The sequence below is a fragment of the Culex quinquefasciatus genome, chromosome 2, assembly GCF_015732765.1.
Source record: "Culex quinquefasciatus strain JHB chromosome 2, VPISU_Cqui_1.0_pri_paternal, whole genome shotgun sequence".
NCBI classification, from domain to species: domain Eukaryota; kingdom Metazoa; phylum Arthropoda; class Insecta; order Diptera; family Culicidae; genus Culex; species Culex quinquefasciatus.
Genome location: NC_051862.1, coordinates 134525035 through 134547297, shown reverse-complemented (window position 1 = coordinate 134547297; position 22263 = coordinate 134525035). Strand labels below are relative to the sequence as shown.

The 22263-nt window shown below is 36.9% G+C and overlaps 1 protein-coding gene and 1 long non-coding RNA gene across 2 annotated transcripts in view; one reads left to right on the top strand and one right to left on the bottom strand.

Moving 5' to 3' along the window:
* LOC6033752 (zinc transporter 2) overlaps positions 1-22263 on the top strand; it is a 71900-nt gene that overhangs the window by 11215 nt on the left and 38422 nt on the right. The gene's annotated exons all lie outside the window — the stretch shown is intronic.
* LOC119767285 lies at positions 6109-6931 on the bottom strand. Its single transcript, XR_005277434.1, has 2 exons — positions 6769-6931; positions 6109-6710 (listed from the first exon to the last, which is right to left on the bottom strand). It is a non-coding gene; the product is annotated as an uncharacterized LOC119767285 (long non-coding RNA).

Genomic DNA, 22263 nt, shown 5'->3' with positions numbered 1-22263 from the left:
TACCCCGACCCTTCTTCGATTTACTTGAAACTTTGCTCTAACGGATAAATTTGGACACTGATTACGAATCCTAAGTTCATTTTTTGATATCTTGAGACGGTTGGGTGGTACGACTCCTTCCATTTTTCTGGATTTTTACTAAGACACGATTTTCAGTGATTTGTAATGTTTATTACGTTGAAAAAATATTTTAAAATCGCTGCCATATCAGTAAAAATTGAAACAATTCTCATTTTATGGAAAATGGACTGCACTTCTACGGTGCTCGTTTTTAAATTTAGTGGAAAATGACAATTATGAAAATGAAAATGTGAAAAAGAGGAAAAATCAAAATCAAAAGATGCAAATCATGGGGGCAAAAACTATTTCCACGGGTGGGCGAGAATTGGATTTGAGGGGGACGAAAATAAGCACTTCAAAGCACTTTATTAAAACGTAATATTTCAACAAAAATGAACTTGAATGTGACAAAAACCTTGTGGAAACATAAAATCAAACAGTTAGCAACAATTTAAACCAAAAATAATAAATTTTCATTGATTTTTCGTTAAATTTCTGGGTACGACCCCTTCCATTTTTGAACATATGAAAATAGAGGTGTTTTTCAATAATTTGCAGCCTGAAACGGTGATGAGATAGAAAATTGGTGTCAAAGGGGCTTTTATGTAAAATTAGACGCCCGATTTGATGGCGTACTCAGAATTTCAAAAAAAACGTATTTTTCATCGAAAAAACACTAAAAAAGTTTTAAAATCTCTCCCATTTTCCGTTACTTGACTGTAAAAAAAAATTGGAACATATCATTTTATGGGAAATTTAATGTACTTTTCGAATCTACATTGACCCAGAAGGGTCATTTTTTCATTTAGAACAAAATTTTTCATTTTAAAATTTCGTGTTTTTTCAACTTTGCAGGGTTATTTTTTAGAGTGTAACAATGTTCTACAAAGTTGTAGAGCAGACAATTACAAAAAATTTAATATATAGACATAAGGGGTTTGCTTATAAACATCACGAGTTATTGCGATTTTAAGAAAAAAAAGTTGAAGTACTCTATTTCATACTTTGAAATTAAGCTGATTATTTCAAGGAATATTTCATGTTATATTTTCGCACTGGTCCCGATTTTTAAAAATTTGGAGTTACCTCCTTGTTCGATATTCTGGGTAGAGGTGGGTTTTGCAAAAAAAAGTTTCGCGTCAAGGCAAAATAACTGCATCAACAATTTCAAAAGCATTTTTGTTCGGCACCGCCTCTGCCGCGAATGATTTAATTTCAAAGCAGCGCACCCAGGAAAATACTTTGGAAAAGTCTCAATTAAATTTCACTACGGTCTTGTAGTTGGTGTGTGTGGGAGGGTGAGTAATTGATGGCAGGTTTCCTTCCTTTTTTCTCCACCCATCAACTGTCGCTATTGCTCTGAATTGCACATTCCAAGCTTGGTGGTGGAACAATTCATTCATTCAAGCTCAGTTGTTTTCTGCAAACTACTAAAGTTGTGCGCTTTTCCATCGCATCGTGCGATGGATGGACGACGACGACGACGACCAGCCAGCCAGCGTCGACGGTGGTTTCATGAAGTGAAAATAACTGAGGAAAACTTTGTTTTTCGCAATATCGCACGATATTGGATGTGGTTTCGCTGCAAACTATGGCCAGTGAAGTGAAGTGTGTATAGCGAAAGCTTTGGGTCTGGAAAGCTGCTACGAGTAGCGGATGGAAAGCTCTCTGGAAAAATGGCTGGCAGAGTGGCAGCGATAAGCGCGTATCTCGGACATCTATTGGCTTTTCCGCTCGAGTTTGTTTCATTGTAATGCTTGGGAATGCTGCGGGAAATCTGGCAGCTGCAAGATTGAAGGGGAAAACATTGGGAATTACAAAAGAAATCGATTACAGTTACCAATTTTTACCAGTTTTCATGAACATTTTGAACTTTTTAAATTCAACAAACAATGTTGAACAAATCGAGGTCGATTGATTCGTCATTCTGGAAATAGTTTTCCACAACCTTTCCACTCCCTACCTCCCAATCGATTCCAGATACCAACCTCACACAATACTTAGTTCAGAACTGTGAACTTGCACCACTTTTCCCAAAGAATGGCAATAAAAGCTCTGCTCGCCTCGTCGGCTTTTGGCTCGACCTTCCTCCGCTTGGCGTCCAACAAGCTCCCTCCGGGTGTCGGGCAAAAGTAATGGCAAACTCTGTCACACTGACTGCTGCTGCTGCGAATCGGTCGTGCGGCGTTCCGTTTCACACCTCACCACCACCCCACCCCGTGCAAGCTTCTCAGCGTGGATTGCGTTACAATTGGGGGAAATTTTCCAATTGTTGGGCGGTTGACTAGCATGAGGGGGAAAGACACCAAAGAGAACCCTTAGCTGTCGGTGTATTTTTTCGAGAATGAGCAATTCTGTAGAATTTCGCAAATCGACTACTGATAGTATTTTTTTATTTGTATGAAATTTTGACCGTCGGTTCCTTATGTGCAAATAGTTGCACTCTAAAAATAACCCTTTTTTTAACCCTTTACAACCCAATCCCGCCTTTAGACGAACTTCGACCTAAAAAAAGTCAATTTTTCAACTAATTTTTGATGTTAAAAACGCATTCGAAAGAACAACACGTAAAATTTAAGAAAAAAATAGGGTTGGATGTTTGACTTGTTTTATGTGACTTTGTCAAAGTTTTAAATCAAAATCAAATCAAATTATTCGCTCTACAGCATTGCCTTAGCGTTCTCGATTGCGAGATTCCTACTCGAAACTAGGTGTTCGAAGGCTTGATTGTTGAGGCAATTGCAAACCTCTTTTTACACCCTAGCTTCCATCCACCCCGGGATTCGAACTAACGACCTTTGGATTGTTAGTCCAACTGCCTACTAGCGACTCTACCGAGACAGGACCCAGGGAGACGACTTCTACACTTGGACTGAGCTAACGACCTAACCAATCAGCTTATCCCTACACCACGGTTCCCGGCCAAGTTTAAAAAAATGACATTTTTATGGGTCAACTTAGGCAGTGCTTTGCTAACATTTTCTATATTTTAAGTAAAAACAAGTATGCAGTAATTTTTGTAGTGTCCCAGACTATGCCATTACACATTTATTTTACAATTGAAATGATAATGGTACCATTCTAGAGCAGAAAATATGAAAAATAAGCAAAATTTTAAAAAAGTGACTTAAAAAAAAGATAAATGTTATAAAGGCAAAATGTAATGATAGAAGGTAGTAGAATAGGTCAAATACTACCAAAAACAAAGATAAACTAAACAAGATTAATGCAAATTTAAATACGAAAAATAAATCAAGAAAAGTAAAGTTTTTCGCAGAACAAAAATTGCTTAAAATGACCTGAAAATTAAAATTTTCGAAAAAAAATGGGCAGTAAATAATTTATATCAAAATCAGGGTTGACAGGTTGTCAGATAAATCTGGGAATGCCAGATTTTTCAAGTGCCTGCCAGAATAAAGATTCACCCTCTTCTGTGCCAGATATTGACAGATTTTGCCAGATTTTTCACGTTATGCCCATTTTGAACAACTTTATGATTAAAATGAACGAATTTAATTGAAAATTTAAGGAAAATAAATCATGTATTTCTTAAAGAAAAGGCAAATTCAACATTTTTGAGGCCATATAATCAGTCAAATCATCTGATTTCTACAAACTTTTGATTTGACTTATATCCTCCTTCCTCTTCACCATTCAGAATTGTTAGATTTTCTTCTGCCAGATTTTTCCCGATGTTTCTTCAATATTTTACCAGATTTTTCGAATTTTGACCTAGTAATCGTGATCACAATACTCCACAGTATGCATTAACGACCCCGGGTCTTTTGTGGTCTCTGTTGCAAGTTTCTGCTCGAACCTAGGAGTCCGAAGGCTTGAATGGGGAGAGCACCCAAACCTCTTTCTACTCCAAGGAACCTTCCACCCCAGTGTTTGAACTGACGACCTTCGGATTGCGAGTCCAACCGCCACCAGCGATTCCACCGGAGTAGGCTTGGTTTGGTGTGTTGTTTGTACTTATGGCATGGAGACGACTCCTACACCTCGAATGACTTAACGGCCTAACAACCAAGGCCGGGACCGACATTTTACTTCCTCATCCGATGGAAGGTTGCAGCAGATGGGAATCGAACCCAGAATCATCCGCTTACAAAGCGGACAGCGTAACTTCGGCCACGCACTGCCACGTATGTTATAATACACAAATTACACAATTTTTTAGCTATAAGGTATGATGGATGTTTTTTTGGCCATGTCATGATTTTTTGAAAAAAGTTTTTTTTAGAAAGTATCAAAAATCCAAAAATGTATTTTTTTATTATTTTTCAAGATAGTGTCCATCTTGTCAAAAACAAATTCGATTGTAGATCAGAAGCTAATTGACGCTCAATTTGTAATCGATGATATGTTGGAAACCATTGATCAGATTTTTTATGTCAAAAAGTGAAAGTGTGTAAAATGTTCTCAACCTTTTGAAAAAAATATAATGAGATTTCTGAAATAACGACATACTTTTTAGTAAGCCTATTTAAAAAGATTTATGAACTTTTTAAAATGAAAATATTTTTTGGGGAGTTGAGAAAATTCCATACAAGTTTCACTTTTTAACATTGAAAATCTTATCATGATATCATCGATTGAAAATTGACTGAATAACTAGTTTCACAACAGAATTGAGTAGGGGAAAAAGCTTTTCGACCTATTCTCGTCACTTTTGCAGTTTGCCGCTATTCAAATAACATTTTCAGATACATCAACAATTGTTGATTTCACATCAGTTTATATTTTAAGACGAAAACAATTGAAATTTGTTAGTTATTCGAGAAATTGCTTATTCCAACTCTTATGTATACTTTATAAAAGTACTTAACAAAAATTTAATTGAACGTTCGTTTCCCCGCATAAATATGTTTTGCCAAGGTTATTGACAAATTCCAAATGTGTTACTTTTCAATAAAAGTACTTAAAAAAATTTAACTTTTCAGCACTCAAGTGGATGCTGAAGTAATAGTTAATGCATCAAGTTGCAAAAAGAGGATTTTTTCAACACGAGTCGTACATTTCACCGAGTTGGATTAATACGAAGAGTGCTGAAAAAATCAAGTTTTGCAAAGAGTTCCATACAACATTTTTTGCAATTCCAAAAAACATCCAATGAATGAAATTTTATGTCAAATTTTCATGTATTTTGTCAATAAATCGTTTAAATAAAAAAAATGTTGAAAAGTGTTACTTTTCGGAACAATATTTTATTTTGAAAAGTGTTGCTATTCGATTCTGTTATGTTTGGTACAGAAAAGTAGGCTATTTCGTCGTTCAAGAATGACAGGATAAGTAAGTAGTTTCACGACGGAATTGCAAAAAATATTATTATAGACTTTGTTGATCGAACTGCTGGTTGCTACCTTTAATTTTATACATTTTGTGAAAAAGGATACCGTCAGTGGGGGTGACATTGGGACTAGGGGGTGAGAATGGGTCAAAGTGATTTTTTACGGATTTTACTATTTCTCAGGTTCTTCTCATTGAAAATGAATTCTGTTAAAAGGGTTGTGTAGGGGACATCTTAAGATGACTTCGCTGAAAAAATCTCGTTCCTAGAACAAATCCTGTTATTTTGGCAGCTGTCTAAAGTTGAGGTACGTTTTTGGCCAAAAATGACCTCTCAAAAAATCATTTTTCTAATACTTTTGTTAGAATTGCTCGAAAACTATCCAAATGTTTGAAAATCTCCACTTCAAACATTGTAGCATGTCAATACGATTCCCTCGAACAAGAAACACTGTTGGATGACTTGTTTTTACCATATCGTTGTATTTGAGCATCATTTTAGTTTCATTTGACCTAATGTCACCCCCTCTAAGGGGTGAGTTTGGGTCAATTTTCAAACTATTGGCATTTAAGGTAGTGTTCATCAAAATCCACCATATTTTGGGAAAATGTCAGTAAACTATCTAAGAACAAATCTACGTTGAAAGATTTTCGATGTTGTTTAAATTGTTTTTGTTATTAAGAAATTACGAGAGGTTGTAATGGGGTAGTCTTCCGGCTGCTCTCTGAGCTCAAAGAAAAAGGAAAACAAGCACGAGATTTATGTTTCAGCATGTGTATTGAACCGTTCAAATCGTGTTAGTATGTGTGTGTGTGCGTACAAAAACTTCCACTTCCTCTTCCCGTCACTTTCCCTTCATTCATCTTCCTTTTCCCGCGCTTCTCGCGCCTTTCCCGCTTATTGCACGTTTCCTTCTTCTTTCCTCCTTCTTTTTCCTTCCCCCGCTCTTCTCTCTTCTCCTCCTCCGCATGACCTAGCACTGGTTCACCCTCTGATCGCCAAACGCCGCGTGGTGTGTCGCCTTTTGCCCGCGCCCGCGCGGAATTCTTCACTTCGGCCCGACCAGCCAACACTTTCCCTCACAAGCACCGCTTTTCTTCTTTTCCGCTTCCTCGCGGCATCTGGGCCAATCCGCTCCGCCACCGCTGACCGCCTTCGGGATGTGAGAATGGACGAACGTCCAGGCCGCTCCGTCCTCGCGCGGACTCTTGCGTGCCCGACCCGGTCGCTGGCGAAGCACTTCCCCGATCGCAGCAGGCGTGGATGCCCTTTTCTGATGACGCCTCGTGAATCGGCCATTTTGTTGTTCTCCGTTCGGCGTGGCATTTGCCCGGGTTTAGATCGCTGCAAATAAAAGGCCCTGGCGAGTTGCCACCGTCAGCCGCTGCTGCTTCGTAGTTTCCACCAACAAAACTCACCCTTCTGGGGCCTTTTTTACCGGCGGCGTCGTTGGCCGAGGTTGATAATTTGTGCGGCACTTGGCGTCGGCCGGCGAGCAGCAAAACCGCAGGTGCGTGCGCACCGTTCAGCAGACGACGATAAAAAAGACCGGAATTTGATGTGCTGCTGTGAGCAGCTCGTTTTGAGTTCGCGGACAGCTGTCACTTTGACTGGTGCGCCGTCAAAGCTTTTTTCGTCGATCTGTGCTGTGTCGACGAACGAGGGGGGTTGCTTGCGTGCACCTTTTGGTGCACGGAAAGGCAAATTCTTCATTTTTTGCGACAAAAAAACACAATTGCTACAAGGTGTATCGTTTTTTGACACATAGTCACCCCCACTGACGGTACTAATGATATTCAATGCATTTTTTGTGTGTGATTCTCTGCTGTTTTTATTAAAATTGTTTCGTAATTAAAAAAAACCTGCCCAGTTTTTTAAAATTCCATAATAAGTGTTTTTAGCATTCCTTTTCCTTCTTTACACAATATTTGAATTTGGGACATTGATCGAATTTAAATCAATATGCTTATGCTTCTATAGCAAAATGGAAACTTTTTTTTATCGAGAATGGTAACGCGGACACGAGTGTCCACGAGTTTCGTGGATGACACTAATATGATCATCAAAATTTCATGAAACATCTATAATATGTAAAAATATATAAGGCCACCGTATTTTTTGCCCCCCCCCCCCTCCCCTTTCAAACTTTCTGAATTTTTTGCTTCAAATTTTAAATTTAGTTTTTTTGATTTTTTGTCTATCGAGCTGGACCATTTCTTTAATCTATATTTATTAAAATTGTCATAACATAACTAAAATAAGATTAAGGGTCATGATGAATACCAACTCCGTGATCCAAATCCTAGACTCACGCACACAAAGTTCTATTGGCCAGTGACGACGACCAAACAGTCACCAAGTAGATGGGAGAGGGGGACTCAGCAAGCAACAATTTCACAATTAAAGTTTTTCCATTCAACAGTCACACCAGCAAATACCGCGCGCGGGAAATGGGAATCTAATGAGTAAATGAAAGTGACACGAACCGAAAGGAACGGAGACCAACTTTGACTTTGGACTGTTTTCCTCTCTGTTTTGTAAGAGGAAGCAACTTAAGGGAAGGGGGGAACTGAGCAGCTTAATCATTTCACCGGGCTTTGGTTAGACAACAATTTCGCCGAGCTGGAAATTTGTCAACGACTTGTCCCATTTCGTTGTGTTAGCCCGCCGCTGACGGAAAGCGATCCTTTCGGACGAAAAGGGTAAAGTTTTCTGCAAAGTTATTTTCATTTGTGCGCGCACACACTTTGGGAGAATGTCCTTGCATTGTGTGCAGCCAGTCAGTCAAGTCAAGCCCGTGAAGTGTCAGCCCGGAGCCGGGTGGCTGTCAGTTCTGCTGGTGTTGCAACAAAGAACAAAGACAACGCCAGCTGTTGTTGCTGGCTGGTTGCAGTTGGACAAGTTGTGGAAGTCCTGCTATTGAGTATCGCGAGCGGATTTGGGTTGATATGATTTGCAGATGTGAGCTGAAGAATGCTTAAATGTTATGAAACTTTGTGGTCTGATTTCGGGAAGGATGGCAATGTAATTGGAGTTTAAGTCATTTTCCTGTGTTGTTTTAGTTTGACGATTTTAGAATCAGGCGAAACAACTCCTCGCCCTCGTGCTAACTTGTCGTACGTGCATTTTGGGCCAAATTGAGTTTAGAACGCCATTTTGTGCAGCTCACAATGCCACATCTTTTGACCTTCACAGATCCCCAAAATTCGATTTCAATCCTAAGATATTCAATAAAAACCGAAAAAGCTCCGAAATTTTTTGTCGCTTTTCATATGAAAGTAGTTTCAATCTTGTCGTGCTATCTTGTCACTCCATGAAAATTGATGTAAGTGCGACAAAAGGCCAAAGGGATTTCAGGCCAGGAAAGTCAGGATGCGTTTGTCGCACGTACAAGCTAGACTACCGTAAACATTTGTAATTATAACTCGGGACTCCAGCAATCAACTTCAACCAAACTTCGGGGCAATGCACAGAATGGTCAGCCAAACAAAACGTGTTTGTTATTGTTTACATTGCATGCTTTCGTTTTTGTTTATTCAAGGTCAAACATTAAAACGCGTTTTTCTCGGAACGTCAAAATGGCGGGTGCGACATGATAGCACGACGACGTCGAACTGATTCCAACATTATCTGTAAACCTTTTGTTAAAATTCCGTTTAAATATTTTGAACGAGCCACCCAACTTTAGCATTTTTCCTTGAAGTCGAAATGGTTTCTTTCCAGAATCCTTCCAATCATATTACCCAGAGATCGATACCAAAAATGTAAATATCCCTAAGGCCAACCCTTCCAGGATATCTATTTTAATAAAAACCCTTTCACTCCACCGGTTCCCAAATCTTATTCGCTCGCTTTCAAATCAGAATTAGTTTGTATCCATATCTCCTCCATATAAATACCATCGTCATCGGGCCGAAGTTTGGTCCATTTCCGGGCCGAAATTTCCCCGTAAATGACCCATCACACACCGTTGCGAACATTTGCCGGATCAACGCCGGCGACGACGTGCCGTTCCCTGAAGGGACATAATCAGAACTCCTCACCCCCCCCCCCCCCCTTCCCACCCGGAAAGAAGCAACAGCATAATCATCATCCAGCCAACAACATTCACACCTTATACGGAGACTTCCTCGGGTCACACTTACACGCACACATACAGCCACACATACGCGCCTTAAGGCGTTGAGGCGCGTCGTCGTTCTGGAGGCGATTTTTCGGATTAAACGCTAAAGAAAAGCATTTAGTGAATTGTGAAATGCCTCTAGTCGTCGTTCTTCCTCGGGAAATTCTCAGATTATGTTTTTTTTTTTGCTGATTTTGGAGTCCAACGACGAAGGCGAGACTTCGGAACGCTGCCAATTTTATGCTAATGTTTATGGCGAGGGTGCATGTGTGAGTGTGTCTTTTGCGGAATGGATTCAGTAACGATCTCCTCTTTTCTGAAATAGATGTATATGAAACGGCATATGGGCTAGAGTTCCATTCGCGCTAGAAGTTGGAATGTCCGTGACGCGGAACGTGAAATAAACTCGGTGTTCAAAAGAACGGGTTGAAATGGGGGTTGACGGTGGGTAACTTGTAGGATGTAACAAAATTCACTAATTGATAGGCCTTCAGGGGCTTGTTCTGGTGAGCTAACTAAGCCCAATAACCAAGTACAGTTCGGACTTGATTATCCGAATGTTTATATGGGATTTGAGCTTTTTTTTAAATCACCAAAAAAAACTTTAACATCAAATTTGAGATCTGTGACTCCGTTTAACTAAAATTTGAGAGCATTTTCTCAATATTTCATCACCGCCATTTTGTTAGCCATCTTGGATTTATAAAGGTTAAATCACTTTAGAGCAGCACGGGTCCCCCACATACCGTTATTATGAAAAAAAAAAATTCCACCCAAACCAATGATTGGACATGGTTCCTGGGACCATTCTGCACCTCTGGGCCGAGTTTCAAAATATTTGCCGGCAGAAATTTCGAATACGGTCAGTTTTAGTGTTTCGAGTAGAAATTAAGGTGAAATCACATGTAAAATGCGTAGGAAAAGATCAAAGTTTCAATGTTTTAACTCCAAAACTTTACTGGTTATGGTTTTAAATTGTATTAACATGTTGCCACAACGTACAGATATTTGAGCACACAAAAAAATGCTGTTTAAAATCTCTATACAGGCAATCTCCACGAAATCAGCATGATTAAAAAAAATAATTCTGGGGTTCCTTGGTCGAAATACCTACGCCGTGTTAGGGTGGTCCAAAAAATGGCAATTTTCGTCGATTTCCGCTAAAACCACATTTTTCGCCGTCAACCGATTTTAGTTGACTTGGGCGCAAACAAAAGGGTATCAGATAGGCTTTAAGAAAAAATAGTAAGTAAGTTTCAAATATCTAGCCTAACATTTGAAAATGTCGAATGAAAACATAAAATGCTGTTTTGAAGGTCTCGGGACCAAAGAGACTGTGTCTGAAAATACTTTTATCGGGCTCCTCGGAAATTTTTCCATCATATATAAAAAAACTAACTTAATCCACCTATGTGGCTGGAGCCTTCCTCACTCATTACCAACAATGGGTAATATGAGTGGTTTGGAAACATATTTCAGCTATTTTTTAGGTCCGGAATAAAAATGTACATAAATATCACTAAAGTGACCATATCTCGAGACAGGGTGGCCAGATCTTCAATGTTTTTGACTCGTTGGATAGTTTTTTCAATAACCTAACCAACTATGGATCGGATGGTGGCTCCGGACATAGTTTACATACATTTAAGTGAGATCCGGCTTCTAAATAGTACATAAATATCACTTAAGTGGACATATCTCGAGGCAGGGTTGCCAGATCTTCAATGTTTTTGACTCGTTAGAAAGGTTTTTTGATAACCTAACCAATTATGGGTCGGATGGTGGATCCGGACATAGTTTACATACATTTAAGTGAGATCCGGCTTCCAAAAAGTACATAAATATTACTTAAGTGGCCATATATCGAGACAGGGTTGCCAGATCTTCAATGTTTTGTACTCGTTAGAAAGGTCTTTTGATAACCTAACCAACGATGGGTCGGATGGTGGATCCGGACATAGTTTACATATATTTAAGTGAGATTCGGCTTCTAAATAGTACATAAATATCACTTAAGTGGACATATCTCGAGACAGGGTTGCCAGATCTTCAATGTTTTGGACTCGTTGGAAAGGTCTTTTGATTACCTAACCAACGGTGGGTTGGATGATGGATCCGGACATAGTTTTCATGCATATAAATGAGATCCGGATATATGTGAAAACACATTTTTATATATAACTTTTGAACTACTTATCGAAACTTCAAACAATTCAATAGCGATGTATGGGACCCTAAACCAAGTCGAATGCAACCGGTTTGATCAAAATCGGTCCAGCTAGTGCTGAGAAAACTTGGCAAGAATTTTGAACACATACATACATACTCACACACACACATACACACACACACACATACACACACACACACATACACACACACAGACATTTGTTCAGTTTTCGATTCTGAGTCGATAGGTATACATGAATCTAGGTCTACGAGCTGTTTTTCAAAAGTTCATTTTTCGAGCAGGATTATAGCCTTACCTCAGTGAGGAAGGCAAAATCTTATTATTTCGACTGAGGAACCTGTAGATAATTTTTGAGCCCGACCGGAGAATTTTTTTTTTCGCTGTTTTCGTGGAGAATTGCTGTATAACTTAACGATGAATTTCAGCGTTGAGAAAATTAGTAAATTTGAAATTAAAGAATTAATTTATTCAAATTCAGTCACACTCGAAAATATAAGGGCTTCGGTAAATTTCATTTTGGATAATCGAATCAGGATTTTTATTCGTTTTGCCTTCCTTACTGAGGTAAGACTATAATCCTGCTCGAAAATTGAACTTTAGAAAAACAGCTCGTAGACCTATATTCATGTATACCTATCGACTCAGAATCGAAAACTGAACAAATGTCTGTGTGTGTGTATGTGTGTGTGTGTGTATGTATGTATGTGTTCAAAATTCTTGCCAAGTTTTCTCAGCACTGGCTGGACCGATTTTGATCAAACCGGTTGCATTCGACTTGGTTTAGGGTCCCATACATCGCTATTGAATTGTTTGAAGTTTCGATTAGTAGTTCAAAAGTTATATATAAAAATTTGTTTTCACATTTATCCGGATCTCACTTATATGCATGTAAACTATGTCCGGATCCACCATCCGACCCATCGTTGGTTAGATTATCAAAAAACCTTTCCAACGAGTCCAAAACATTGAAGATCTGGCAACCCTGTCTCGAGATATGGCCACTTAAGTAATATTTATGTACTTTTTGGAAGCCGGATCTCACTTAAATGTATGTAAACTATGTCCGGATCCACCATCCGACCCATCGTTGGTTAGGTAATCGAAAAACCTTTCTAACGAGCTCACAACATTGAAGATCTGGCAACCTTGTCTCGAGTTATGATTACTTAAGTTATATGTGTGTACGTATTTTTCTGGATCTAAAAAAAATAGCTGAAATATGTGTCCAAACCACTCATATTACCCATTGTTGGTAAAAAGTGAGGAAGGCATCAACCACGTAGGTGGATTAAGTTAGTTTTTCATTTTTATTTTTGAATGATGCGCTTAGGGAGCATTCTTTTATTAAGTAACGCAAAAAATGGATTTTTAGATTTTGGGAAGCCCTCGTAAAACAAATTTACATACAAAATTTAAAAATTGTTTTATAGAGCGTAACACGGCCTTCGACCCCCCCCCCCCTACTCCTCACCCCAACTGCGTTACGTAATAAAAAAATGCTCCCTTAAGTATGACCCCTAAACTACTTGAAAGTGATTTAGAATTTTTAATTCCATAATGGCTACCAAAATGGCGGTGATGAAAAATTGAGAAAATGCATTTGGTAATTTTTGAGGCAAGCAACCATTCAAATTTGATTAAAATTTGGTTGCAAAATTCGAATTGGATATCAAAAAAATTGGATATCAAAAAGCATAAATAGTAGTTTATGCAACAAGATGCAAAAAGAGGATTTTTTCAGCACGAGTCGTACATTTTTCCAACGAGGTTTACCGAGTTGGATAAATACGAAGAGTGCTGAAAAAATCAAGTTTTGCAACGAGTTCCATACAACATTTTTTGCAATTCTGAAAAACACCTATTGAGTGAAATTTGAAGTCATATTTTCATGTATTTTGTCAATAAATCGTTTAAATAAAAAAAATTGAAAAGTGTTACTTTTCGAAACAAGTGCTGAAAACTTCAACTTTTCAGCACCCATTTCAGTGCTGAAAAGTAGAGCTTTTCAGCATTTATTTTGAAAAGTGTTGCTATTCGATTCTGTTATTTTTGGTACAGAAAAGTAGGCTATTTTGTCGTTCAAGAATGACAGGAAAAGTAAGTAGTTTCACGACGGAATTGCAAACAAATATTTTGTGTTCGTGATTCGATGATCCAAAGTCCCATACAAACCTTCGGATAATCGAACTTCGGATAATCGAAATTCGGATAATCGAAACTTCGGATAATCGAGTCTGGACTGCATATGAATTTAAGAATTTTTTTCCGTGTAGAATGTTAAAAAAAAAACTTTGAAAAATATTTGCAACGACCTAAGTTTAAAAAAATATAAAACTTGATTGAAGTTAATTTTGAATTTCATTAATCTTAATTATTTAAAAAAAATCGTATTTATTAAAAATTCCTTATTTTTTCAACTCTTAATAAATATTTATTCCTAAAAATTGTTTTTAAGAAAAAAAATTCTTTAAATTTATAACTGCTTTGAACTCGAATTGTTTAAAACTTTTTAAAATTGTTTCAAATTGCTTCAAATATTTTAAAATTGTTTAAAATTGTTTAAAATTGTTTAAAGTTGTTTAAAATTGTTTAAAATTGTTTAAAATTGTTTAAAATTGTTTAAAATTGTTTAAAATTGTTTAAAATTGTTTAAAATTGTTTAAAATTGTTTAAAATTGTTTGAAATTGTTTAAAATTGTTTACAATTGTTTCAAATTGCTTAAAATATTTTAAAATTGTTTACAATTGTTTAAAAATTGTTTAAATTGGTTTAAAATTGTTTAAAATTGTTTAAAATTGTTTAACATTGTTTAAAATTGTTTAAAATTGTTTAAAATTGTTTAAAACTGTTTAAAATTGTTTAAAATTGTTTAAATTGTTTAAAATTGTTTAAAATTGTTTAAAATTGTTTAAAATTGTTTAAAATTGTTTAAAATTGTTTAAAATTGTTTAAAATTGTTTAAAATTGTTTGAAATTGTTTAAAATTGTTTAATATTGTTTATAAATGCTTAAAATTGCTTAAAATTGTTTAAAATTGTTTAAAATTGTTCAAAATTGTTTAAACTTATTTAAAATTATTATTTTCTTATGATCAAAAAGGGATCTTCAACAATTTCAACAAACTTTTCAATCAAAGATACACAAATTCAAATCTTCTAAAGCTCCAAAATCCGCCTGAAAATTTCGCAAACTTTCCCATCGCGCCCGTCCCTTGATCTCGCCGGTCGTCAGCACGATTCGCTCTGGGTATAGTGTCGGATCAAAAGTTCCGCAGCTAAAGGTCCAGAAATGGTGATTTTTGTGTGCCATCTTTGGCCACACATGTGATGAGCAGTGTTGGGATGTGTGTGTGCGCCCCAAAATGGGGTTGAAAACTATAAACCTTTTAGACGACGATAGTGGGTATGCTGATGAGCTGGAATGGTTCTCCTTTTTTGGCTCGCAAACTCCTCCACCGAAAAATGGTGCCCACACTAAAGTCTCTTATAAAAGGAAAAACTACTTTTCTCATCGAGCACGACAAAGCGGATGGGATTTCCAGGCACTCTGGATGTGGCCTCGTGCTGGCCGTTAGCCTTAGCAGCGATGGTGTCGTGTGTCTCTTGAGGGACACCACATTTCTTGGCCCTGTGTCGTCCCGGTGACTCTCCAAGGCTCTTCGTCAGCCGTCTGGTGGTGGAGGTTGCATTTCGTGACCAAGCAGAAATGTGAAAGTTGTACATGTTTGCATCGTCTTCGGCGTCGTTCGTTGTCTTCGCCATATCGAATTTATGAAAGTGTAATCAATTTGTTCCGAGTGCTGTCTATCCGCTGTGGTGCAGTGATTCGAAAGAACTTTTCAGAAAAAAAAATCTTACAAATAATAAAACAAGACAAGACCAAGACAAGACCAAGACAAGACCAAGACAAGACCAAGACAAGACCAAGACAAGACCAAGACAAGACCAAGACAAGACCAAGACAAGACCAAGACAAGACCAAGACAAGACCAAGACAAGACCAAGACAAGACCAAGACAAGACCAAGACAAGACCAAGACAAGACCAAGACAAGACCAAGACAAGACCAAGACAAGACCAAGACAAGACCAAGACAAGACCAAGACAAGACCAAGACAAGACCAAGACAAGACCAAGACAAGACCAAGACAAGACCAAGACAAGACCAAGACAAGACCAAGACAAGACCAAGACAAGACCAAGACAAGACCAAGACAAGACCAAGACAAGACCAAGACAAGACCAAGACAAGACCAAGACAAGACCAAGACAAGACCAAGACAAGACCAAGACAAGACCAAGACAAGACCAAGACAAGACCAAGACAAGACCAAGACAAGACCAAGACAAGACCAAGACAAGACCAAGACAAGACCAAGACAAGACCAAGACAAGACCAAGACAAGACCAAGACAAGACCAAGACAAGACCAAGACAAGACCAAGACAAGACCAAGACAAGACCAAGACAAGACCAAGACAAGACCAAGACAAGACCAAGACAAGACCAAGACAAGACCAAGACAAGACCAAGACAAGACCAAGACAAGACCAAGACAAGACCAAGACAAGACCAAGACAAGACCAAGACAAGACCAAGACAAGACCAAGACAAGACCAAGACAAGACCAAGACAAGACCAAGACAAGACCAAGACAAGACCAAGACAAGACCAAGACAAGACCAAGACAAGACCAAGACAAGACCAAGACAAGACCAAGACAAGACCAAGACAAGACCAAGACAAGACCAAGACAAGACCAAGACAAGACCAAGACAAGACCAAGACAAGACCAAGACAAGACCAAGACAAGACCAAGACAAGACCAAGACAAGACCAAGACAAGACCAAGACAAGACCAAGACAAGACCAAGACAAGACCAAGACAAGACCAAGACAAGACCAAGACAAGACCAAGACAAGACCAAGACAAGACCAAGACAAGACCAAGACAAGACCAAGACAAGACCAAGACAAGACCAAGACAAGACCAAGACAAGACCAAGACAAGACCAAGACAAGACCAAGACAAGACCAAGACAAGACCAAGACAAGACCAAGATAAAAAAATCAAAAACAAACTGAGACAGGCTTATAATGATTGAGACAGACTGATACAAACTGAGACAAACCGAGACAAACTGAGACAAACTGAGACAAACTGAGACAAACTGAGACAAACTGAGACAAACTGAGACAAACTGAGACAAACTGTGACAAACTGAGACAAACTGAGACAAACTTAGACAAAATTAGAAAAACTGAGACCGACTAAGACTTTTTTGACAGCCTATGACAAACAAAACTGTGTCAGTTTTCAATTGCTGTTTAGTTTCTCAGAATTTTCCCAGCACTGCCCACCCTATTCAGCAAGGATATTGGATGTGGGAAAATATGTGAAAAATTGGTTGACTTTTAGTGGCAGCCGAAGCGTACAGCAGTTACTGCTGCTGCTGCTTTGTATCGAACTATTTTTTCAATTTTCCAATTCTCCGGGGTGTGCTTTTTGTGTCATTGTGCATTGGCAATTGTCGATGTATGGCGGTGCAGTAGCGCCAACTCCTTGGAGATTGCAGCTTCAGAGCCATTTCCTGACAAAACGAATGACATCGCTAACCAGCCATGTTTTCTTGTGGCTTTGTGGCATCAGCTGGTCGTTTGAGCGGAAATATGGGATAATATTTCAGCGAACGCCGAGGAAATTGGCATTGAATTGTAAAACGAAACGGGGAATTAATGTGTTTTCGCAACGGGCAATCAGGAGTTTTGGCTGAAATTAGTTGCTTTTTGCGCTATGAGCTGGACAAGTGGTTGAACGTATATTTTTGTAAAATGAAAATGTCAGCTACACTTCAACTGTAAAGTAGCCTCATTGCAGTGGTTGGACGCAAGTGAAATTGAAAAACAAACATTCTTCAGTTTTGTGAGACCAATTTTTTTCTGCAATATGTGAGCTTTGATACCACATTATGAAAAGGGAGAAAGCGCAGAAATTTGGAAACCTGTAATCCTACAACCAAGGAAATCCAATTTCTGATGGTGACGTTTTAATAATTGATAACGGTGGTTTGCCGTTTGGAAATACACATACTGTAGTATTTTCTAAATTGAGCTTCTCCCGTTTTTGATTTTACCAGGTCAGAGATATTTTTTCTATTGGTGCTTTGTGGTTGCCTTCTGTTTAGCTTTTATCACTTTAAGATTTTTAATCTTTTCCGGTACTTAAGTTGAGCTGCCAACCAGGTCAGCTGAAATTAAATTATTTGTGATTTCCATTTTTATTTTCCTCTTCAAGTCATTCGCTGCCAAATGTCTTATTTAATTACAGATCATTTAACGACTTCTGAGTGCGGGCATATGATAGTTTTTTTAATGCTGAATGCAGTAAATTTTAGGTGGACTTGCACTTTTGGCATTAGAACAGAAAGAGGTACTTCGTGTAATAAATATCTGTACCTCTTGAATGTTTTTTGTTGCCCAAGCCAAGATATGCAATGAGGTACAATAAAGAACCTTAGAGACAAGAAACAAGAAACAAGAAACAAGAAACAAGAAACAAGAAACAAGAAACAAGAAACAAGAAACAAGAAACAAGAAACAAGAAACAAGAAACAAGAAACAAGAAACAAGAAACAAGAAACAAGAAACAAGAAACAAGAAACAAGAAACAAGAAACGAGAAACAAGAAACAAGAAACAAGAAACAAGAAACAAGAAACAAGAAACAAGAAACAAGAAACAAGAAACAAGAAACAAGAAACAAGAAACAAGAAACAAGAAACAAGAAACAAGAAACAAGAAACAAGAAACAAGAAACAAGAAACAAGAAACAAGAAACAAGAAACAAGAAACAAAGAAAAGAAACAAGAAACAAGAAACAAGAAACAAGAAACAAGAAACAAGAAACAAGAAACAAGAAACAAGAAACAAGAAACAAGAAACAAGAAACAAGAAACAAGAAACAAGAAACAAGAAACAAGAAACAAGAAACAAGAAACAAGAAACAAGAAACAAGAAACAAGAAACAAGAAACAAGAAACAAGAAACAAGAAACAAGAAACAAGAAACAAGAAACAAGAAACAAGAAACAAGAAACAAGAAACAAGAAACAAGAAACAAGAAACAAGAAACAAGAAACAAGAAACAAGAAACAAGAAACAAGAAACAAGAAACAAGAAACAAGAAACAAGAAACAAGAAACAAGAAACAAGAAACAAGAAACAAGAAACAAGAAACAAGAAACAAGAAACAAGAAACAAGAAACAAGAAACAAGAAACAAGAAACAAGAAACAAGAAACAAGAAACAAGAAACAAGAAACAAGAAACAAGAAACAAGAAACAAGAAACAAGAAACAAGAAACAAGAAACAAGAAACAAGAAACAAGAAACAAGAAACAAGAAACAAGAAACAAGAAACAAGAAACAAGAAACAAGAAACAAGAAACAAGAAACAAGAAACAAGAAACAAGAAACAAGAAACAAGAAACAAGAAACAAGAAACAAGAAACAAGAAACAAGAAACAAGAAACAAGAAACAAGAAACAAGAAACAAGAAACAAGAAACAAGAAACAAGAAACAAGAAACAAGAAACGATCAAACACTGTACTTTTCCGCATCACTTCACCAAGAAATTGCTCATGAAATGAAGCCGGAAAGTAGGACTTTGATTACTGCAATAGAACTCCGATGCAGGCGCCTCGTTGGCGAAAATTGCGAATCCTCTGCTCTTTCAAGCTTTTTTCCTTTCTATTTTCCCAACGCCTTGATCCATTTCTTAGCTTATCGCCTTCGAAATCGCGCCTTGGAAACATTCCCTCAGCTTACGCATTCAGGGGAAGGTTTGCTTGTTCCTTGCCACGGCCAACACTTTTGCTGTTGCCAAAGCTGGAAAATAAAGCATTATTTAACTATAGTTCACTTTTTTAAGGTTTCAGCTTTTTGTCCTACTCACTGCGGAAAAGTTTATTGCTTTGGTGAAAATTTCAACATTTTTTTCCTTCTCTTTCTTGCGCTTGCGAAGGTTTCAAATATTTTTCACGAAGAAAATTTCCCCCCACCTCGAGGGGGCAGAACCAGGAAATGCAATCTTTTGCTGCGGGCCAACCTTGCCAGTCCTCTGTAGTGCGCACAGAGTTTGGGTTGTTTTTCCTTACCCAACGTTGGCCTCGTTCTGCTTTCGCGCGCGCAAATACTTTTGTGCATTTTTCTCCGAAGGAAAGCGGGAAAGAAACTGCTCGTATTCTTGGCATCCGTTCTGGATGCAGTGCAGCCCGGGAGTTTGAGTCATATTTGAGGGCAGTTTGATGCCAGACTGTATTGTTGCTGTTTGTCTTGAGTTTTTTTTTGCTGCTGTGAGATACTTACTTATTTGTGAATTGCAATGAAATCTCAGTCGAAAAAAAGCTTAAACAGTTTTATTGTTTTCGATCTGAATAAAACTTATTCAAAAAATACTTCAAAAAAAATTTCAGGAAATAAAATAAAAAGCTATTTTATGAAATTTACCTCGGATAGATTTGATATTATTTTGAAATTGGAAGAAAATAGATTAGGTGTTTAATACGATGCCTAAAGCTTAAATAAATAAATTTAAAGAAACCAAACTATTGAGGTTTTTAAATTTTTGTTTTATAATTCAACATTTTTCAATAATGTTATTGTAGTCCAATAATATTGATTATATTGTTTTTATTAATACATGTACTTCTTGCTCACTGATATTTTTAGCACTTTTTTTCAAAAAGGAGTAAATATTTCTCATAGCGTCAGGGCAATAAGGCTTTTACAAGATTTATAAACAGTTTTTGTCCCTCGAGCCTAATCAAAGTCGTGATGGGCGAGGGGTAATTTAATACTCGGGTGAGTTTTTAAAAAGCCGTAAGAGCCACCGTGATTGTAACAAAATTTCATTTATTTTTATTTTGAGGTACTTGAAAGACGTGTAGATGAACAATCTTAAGAATTTTTGAAATAGGTTTTTCTTAAGGCTTTTTGAAAACTAATCCGAGAATATTAGTTTATACACTTTTATAGTTACGTTATTTGCTGAATATTTACGTCTATTTTATCTAGGACTACATATTATATTCATAATAGGTTGAAAAGCTTCCGATTGGATGATAAATCCAGGAATAAACGGTAAGCTATGTGTTCAAAGTAAATATTTATTTATTTTTTGAAAAAAGGAAAAAAAAACTTGTTGTTAAATTAGCATCGGTCTTACAAAAATTAAGAACAAAATATTTTTTTATTTTTTTTGCGGCTGTCTTTTGCAGCTTTGCTGTTTGTTTTGTTTTTTTGTGCATTCAAGATCAATATAAAAAAATGCATGAGGGTCTTTACACTTCAAACATATACAGCACTTGAAATCAACATTTTCTCATCAAGTTTGTTGGTGTGATTTATCATTTTGTATTTTTTGATTTGGATGGAACATTGTCCATGCAAATAAGCCATTTGCATGATTAGTTTTTACATACATGGCTCCATACAATTCTGAGGGCTAGTCATACAAAATGAGCATAATTATTAAATAATTATTAAATGTTGAAAAATACTTTTTATTATTCGAGGTTTTTTATGAGGAATAAAAAAGAAATCTTTCAGAAAATATGATTTTGCAACGGTGCTTTTCCTTCATTAAGTATTTTTAGATCGCAACAAACTGAAAGTTTTTAGAATATTTTCACTTTAAAATCAATAAATCATAAAAACAGCGCACTTTCACAAACAAACAAAAAGAAATGGTTTTTGAAAATTGGTTGACAATATTTCAGATTTTTGCCAAAAAATAAAATTTAAAAAAAAATCATATCTCCGCACCAGATTTTAAATTTTCGCATAAGAAAAAAATGAAAGCAAGAAAAAAAAATATTTGGGATATTCAATATAGTGCTTAAAAGTAAAAAAAAACAGGATTTTCCCCCGTGTACCAATTTTTCATAACCTACACCTTTGCCGAAGATACAGAATCGATCAGAAAAATGACTCCGTTGAACTTAGGGAATCCCGAGCAGACGTAAATAACTTTGGAATAACATTTAATGTTTTCACCATGGCTTCAAAAATAAATGTTTAGATATTTTTCTACTTAAATCTTTATTAAACCATAACTTTTAAGTGGTTGTTGCTCAAAAATTGAATTTCTAGTCTAGATCCATAGCTAAAAATATGGCATAATTTTGTACACTCAAATAGAAAAAGAAACAGCTTCTAATTCCAGCGTGCCTCTAATGCTGCCATATCAGCACTTTTACATTCAATTACAGCATTAAAAGCGCTTTCAACTTAAATCGAGTGATAAATAGCTAAATAATATGTGAGCAAGTAAGTTTCAGTCAAAAGTGTTGCAAAATTAGTTGTTTAACATTCCAACGCCCAAGGCTCCAAAAAAGTTGGAACGGTAACTTCAACTCAATGGATCTCGGGCATAACTCAACCAATCAAGATGATTTATCTTTCCAGTGATTTGTTAGGATGTCTAGATGATTCTAGAACTTTGCAGAACTTAATTTGATCAAATATGTAATTTTTGCAATTAAAAACATCGTTCCAACTTTTTTTTTCGCGTACAAAAAAAAATTCGCCAAAAATTCCGC